Below are 6,634 nucleotides of genomic sequence, written 5' to 3' on the forward strand. Positions count from 1 at the left end.
TCATCTTAGGTGAAAAAGTTGTCAATTTCTATTCATACAAGGATGTCCGGTGGTAGGCTATGTGGGTACTCATAATTTGGAAGTCTGCCGTGCCGCCGGTGATAGGTGAAGGAATGTGGGGCATTTTTCATGGCACAAAAGATTTGCGCTATATCGGTCAGCCGAAATAGTCACCGCTTGAAACTTAGTTAGTTGTAAAGCAAATTACTTCTAGACGATTGTCTGGTATGTGACAGACATTTTGGTAGTGGGGGACTCTGACAGAAAGTTTTATATTCCCCTAAATTTGTGCTAGGTCAGCTGAAAAAGTTACAGGAAAAAAATCAACTGATTATTAATCTCTGAGTGTTATGCTTCACAAAAATTTGTGTGACAGACAAATTTTCTGGTGGATGTTCCCTGACAGACGACCTAAAGTAAGTGACACACCTAACTTGAGCTAGGTCAGCTGAAATAGTTACCGGATAAAATCGATTGAAAATTAATCTCTGAGTGTAAAGCTTCACAAAAGAGTATGTGACAGACAAATTTGATGTGGGTGTCTCCTGATAGACGACTTGAAGTAGGCCTAGTTGACCCTTAAGTTTGCAATAAATCAATGCCAGGAGTTACTGGTGAGCTGTGCTTTTGAAGTATACAAGACTATAAGTAGGCTAACACAGGGGCTGTATCATTACTTCGTATGCCCTGCCCACACGAAGAAGAATAACTAATGCAAGGACATAGACCAAGCATTTTTGTAGCTGCATTAATTCATTGCCTCAATACAATATTGAAAAATCGGTTGGTCTTACTTTTATTGTAATAAATCTGGTAATTTAAATGTTAGAGCCCTAGCGCATAGTTGTAAACTGTCAAATTAGTTTAAAAGGAATCAATTGCTTCTGTGTTAAAGTAAGCACCGATAAATTGCTAACAACTCTCCACGTAAATCCCTGGATCATCAAACTACTCCCACCATTTCACTACTGACAACATTTTTTCATTCCTACTCCCTATACAATGCTATAAGCTATATGCAGTGGCGCCGCCAGACCTTCAACATTGGAGGGGCAAAATATTGACAGTGCAAGACAGTAGCATAGTCAAAAATTTTGAAAGAGGGGGTGTTGACAGCCGGCGGGCGAAGCCCGATGGCGTGTTCGCCGAAGGCGACACTTAGCGGCGGGGGGTCTGGGGGCCTCCCCCAGAAAATTTTGAAAAATTACTTTCAGTTTGGTGCATTCTGAGAGCATTTTCAACAAAATTGTGGGTATAAATATTTCTGTAAAATGGTGCTGTCCGGTGGCATAGCAAAAGGATAAGATCATGTTTTCTTCGGCATTTTTCGGAAATAAAGCTAAGTCTCTATGTTTTCTTGTTGCTAATTTCAGACTGAGATATTTGAATGTTTGGTATTGGCAAAACTCGCTCTTTTAATGCAGTTTCGTTTAAAATTAGGCAAACTTTGTTTTAGAGACATAGGTTGATTGCTTTTTTTGCGAGATTATTACAGTTTTATTATTTATCAATTTTCTCCTTGGTTGATTCAAAAAGCGATCTTATTCCGGTAAGTCACTAACTTTTATGCTCTGAAGTCAACCCAAAGTTTAGAAAATGTAACGTCATAGAGGTCATACATCTTGATGAGTGTCAAACAAAAAGCTTTGAGACAATGAAGTTACTTTAGGCTATTTCTGATATATTCAAGTTTTGTATAACGAATAGCTGTTTAGATGTTAATCTAGATCGAACAAGCGATCTAGCAGTTGCAGATGGCTTGCATCCTTGCACAGTTTGACGAGAAATTACATCATAGGCTGCAACTTTTCTTGTAAACAATGTATTAACATCCGTAAATTCAATTTGAAACCCCCGAACCCTCTCCCTTGGCTACGCCACTGGTGCAAGACATGCAAGACAGGGTATATTATTTAATTTTTCTTGTTTTCTACCAGGGCTGGAAAAAATGTTTAGCTTCCCGGGAATCTGTTTTTTAGAGAAAAAAGTTCCCGCGGCTTACAATCACGATAATGAGAACCTTATATTTTACTGATCTCCTGAGCTGACGTAAACCTTAAAAGTCATGTCGACATATTCTTGATGCCCCCTTATCGAAAATTGTGCTTTGTATTACCGCTTTGAAGGAGGATTACGACTATGAACAAAAGAATAAATTTTAAACTTCATTTTGAATTGAAAAGACATGACGTAATGTCTTCCAACCTTAGTTATATATTTTTTCATTACGTAACGTCTTGTAGGAATAAATTGAAAATCAGTATGATCACTCAAAATGAAAGCAATGGGACTACGAATCCTCACTAAACCAATCAATCAATGGTCTTGTTGCACTGAAAATGACAACCTTATATTTTACTGATCTCCGGAGCTGACGTAAACCTTAAGGTATAGATCTGTTGACTCAATGCAAATCCTTTGAAGGTTGGGGGGGGGGCTGCCAATTCAACTTTTTTGTATCAACAGTTGTATCTCTAAAACCACTGAGGCTGCGACTACGAGATTTCTTGACTTTTCCTAACTTTTATTCACCTCTATTGAGCTGAAATTTTGAGCAAATAAAGGTTATAAATTGAAAGATATAAGGCATTTCTCAGCACATCCTCTGAAATATTTCATATTCTATTGTAAAACATTTTCCCATCAGCTGGATGAAAGTAATTAATTTGGCCCATGTCTCGTTAATCCTGACTGTTTCACAGCGTAAAGGGCATTGGCTGTATGTAAAATAATGTAAAAAAAATTAATCACAACATTACAATGCACGTTCTTCATTACTCTACCAAAAAATAATGTGTAAACTCACGCTACAAATTACACTCATAAGTGACCTCAACATTTCAACGTATATGAGCAGTTCTAAAATTCACATAGTTTTAATTTTCGGATATGCTCAGCGTGAATAATTTTACAAAGTAAATCCCAAATTTTAAAACCGTGCCAAAATTACAGAGATATCACTCCTAAAGTATAAGAAGAATTGACAGCCCCCCCCCCCCCAAACTGAGCAAGACTCCAGGAGCCCAACCTTCTAAGGCATAAAAGTCATGTCGACTTATTCTTGATGCCCCCCTTATCGAAAATTGTTCTTTGTAGTACCGCTTTGAAGGTGGATTACGACTATGAACAAAAGAATAAATTTTAAACTTCAATTTGTATTGAAAATACATGACGTAATGTCTTCCAACTTTATCACATTTTTTTTATTACGTAATATTTACCACCACCAAACCACTTTTGACGATCGAATTTGTTAATTTATTATTCGGTAAAATGTTTAGATGATGTCACGTCATTACGCCGATTTGAGATATAATTTCATTCATGACGTCGTATGGATGAAAAACTTTTACAAGTTTTACACTCTGCTGAGATTAAAGAAGAAACATAAATGATAAATATTGGAGAAATTGAGTCTACTTTACAACTAAAGAATCGAACAACTCAAAACTGCTGAAACAAAACGTTTTGTTTAAGTGAAAGGATCACTGCAAGCAACCAATGCCAAAATGCGCGCTGAAGAAGTCATGGGAGTGTGAGGTATCAAAAATTTAACAGGTTGTTATTTTTCTACATCAATGTGATGTTAGTTAAAACTTTGAAAAGTCTATATCTTTGCTTCTGTAGAAAATATTTTTATCTACTGTACAATTTAGTCATCAAGGTTTTCCATACTTTTTTAAAGAGAGAGCTTTTACCTCCCCCCCCTTGCAACTTGAGTTGACTTACTTGAGGTTGGGATCCAAATATTTAAAAAAAAAATCAATATGTATTAATAAAAAAAAAAAAAAGATGATGCCCAAAACATTGGGGGGGCAGCTGCCCCGCCTGCCCCCCCCCTGCCGGCGCCACTGGCTATATGACAATCGCAAGTGTTAAATAATCACGTGCGTTTTTCATTCCAACAGACCGTTTTTCCATGAACCAGACTTTTCAAAGAGACAGCAATGAAACTTTGCTTTAGGTATGCAACAAATCAGCGATCTAACGAGTATGGATGTGTATTAGTAGTCTATCGTTCAAGATAATTAGTAAAAACCATCGTGTCGAAACAAATTTGATGCAATAAGGAGGCTATAGTTGTGCTGCAATAAGTTTTGAAATTGTTTGGTGTGCTGTAGTCCTAAAAAGTTTGAAAACCACCGTTGGCTTATATTTGTAGTTAATCTACCATCATCGCATTGCAACTACTTTTCAAGTTTTAATTTACGCATAAGTTTCAAAGGGTTATCCGGCGGATACTTATTATCTTCAAGTCAGTAGTGTTTTGGGATATCTCATGGTTGCATTTACTCCAGTGAACTCTGGGAGTTACAGATTTTACAAGTTTTTTTGTGTGTGAAAAGCAGCAGTGACTTAATTTGACAAGAGTTTTCTTAAGCTTAAATTTTTTTTTCAAAAGAGTGTCCGAACTTTGGAGTGATAATTTACGAACAAACAACTAGCAGAATTGAGGAGATTGGCATTGGTCAGTTGCGTACAATCATCGCACGGCTAACTCCATCAACCGATGAGGATGTGGCTAATGGATAGTAGCCTAACTATCGCGATAAAGCATAATATTTCGTATAGCCTACCTGAGATTGTAGTACAAAAGCAAAAACATTAGCCTATTTGGTTTAGGTTTAGGATCAATAACAAGTTCTAAGTTAACGTTGCAAATACTTGTTAACGTTGCATAACTAATTACGATTATGTGAAAAGTTTGGTGACTGCATTTGCATAATCCGCTTAAACACAGGAAGGAACAGCTCCTGACGGTATTGTAAACAGTCCTACGCTTGCAACAGTATGCGTATGAGATAACTATGAATTTGTTGATGGTAAGTCTCACTTCACCATACGAACTAGAATGCTAGATACGAACTAGAATAACGGTATAATGAGTCCGTATTGCCATGCAAAATGTCGCCTCTAGATATTTATTGGTTCAACAAGAAATTTTGCAATTCAGCTCTATGCTGGTTGCATGAGTAAATATAGAGTAGATCGTCTACTACTGCAGCCAATATGTTACGTCATGGGAAGTGGGTACATGCAAGATGTGTTAATCCGAGGAGAGCTACAGCAAGGCTGGAAAAATATTTTATTTGTGAGAAATGTGATAATGGAAAAGATTTAGTTGAAGATTGCAAAGAAAGTTTCTGTCATGGAGTTGAAATAGTGACCAACGTTTGTTATTTGGGTGATCAAACAAATGAAAGCGGTGGATGCGAAGCAGCTGTGACAAGAAAGGCAAGGCTGGGTTGGGCAATGTTGAGGAAATGTGAAGAAATATTATACGGAAAAAAATTTTCGTTAAAAATAAAAGGAAAGTCTATCGGAGTTGTGTGCGGCCTGCAACGTTTGTACGGCAGCGAGACATGGGTGTTGATGGAGAATGAACTTGCAATTCTGAGAAGAACGGAAGCTCCTCTGTATACTTGTTATTTGATGTTGTATCAACAAGAAATATCAACTTAACATTGAACGTATAGAGCCAAATTCAGCGCGAAATTTGAAGAACACTGAAAACGTTCTGCACATAGACCACTTTATTGCATCACAAAAACAGTCAATAGCATAGTAGGCTAGTGTTGGAGTATTCTCCACAGACATTCTACAGAGACCGTAATTAATAAACTGTTTTGCATTTTCGATCTCTACATCTTTCCCAAATCCAACATCTTCTCTTTTCAAAGTATGGGTGGAAGCATGGACTTCTAAATAGTAGAATCTGGACTGGAAACGCAGTGTACAACAGTTGGCCAAACACTAACAGTTGGTACAACAGTTGGCCAAACAGTTGGTACAACAGTTGGCCAACAGTGGGCCAACAGCCAAGTTTAGGGTTAGTTACTAAGGTATCCAAAAACCTACCTTAGCGAATAACCCTAACTCGTACAGTGCTGGTACTGTACGAGAAGAGGTGGGGCAGCAACTGAAAAAGCACTAAAATAAGAACTGGTAACTTTTTGGCCAACGGCTGTACACTGCGTAAAGTCGGTTTCCAGTCCAGATTCTACTATTTAGAAGTCCATGGTGGAGGCATCTCCACTCTTTGTAGTTACATTATAGTTTTCTGTCATTTGGTTGAGCGTTGCTTGTAGTAGGCCTACTTGCCGCAGTATGAATTTCAAGTAATAAACCGCATATTATTTTCTCAATAGAAGACGTACGCGTAGGTGAATGAATGTTCGTAGGATTAAAATTATCTTATAGGCAATATTGGGGTGCTTGTGCTTTTCACTTGTGCAAACTTTTCCTTTTGGATATCAAAATTGTCGAACTAATGTTTGCAAATTTATTCGGAGAGATGATGCGTTTACAATTATTGTTGATTGCTTGTTCCAGCTCGCTGCTTCACACTGAGGATGTTGTTAGTTTCTGTGAGTTGACATTGACTGTGGAGTGTTTTTTTGCTGCATTGCTTTGTAGAAATATCTGACTCCACATTATACGTATGTATAATTGTGTACAATTAGCATTTAAGTCAATCAATCTAACACGATGCAGTGCTTGTTAAGTGCTCACAATGCTTATCGTAATTACTTTTTTAATTTTACATAATACTTGTTTCTTCTTGTCATAATGCGGAGCGGGATCGCCAGGCTTGTCCATGGGACATTTTTTTCTGTCCCATCCCATCCCATAG

The sequence above is a fragment of the Aplidium turbinatum genome, chromosome 6, assembly GCF_918807975.1.
Source record: "Aplidium turbinatum chromosome 6, kaAplTurb1.1, whole genome shotgun sequence".
Lineage (NCBI taxonomy): Eukaryota > Metazoa > Chordata > Ascidiacea > Aplousobranchia > Polyclinidae > Aplidium > Aplidium turbinatum.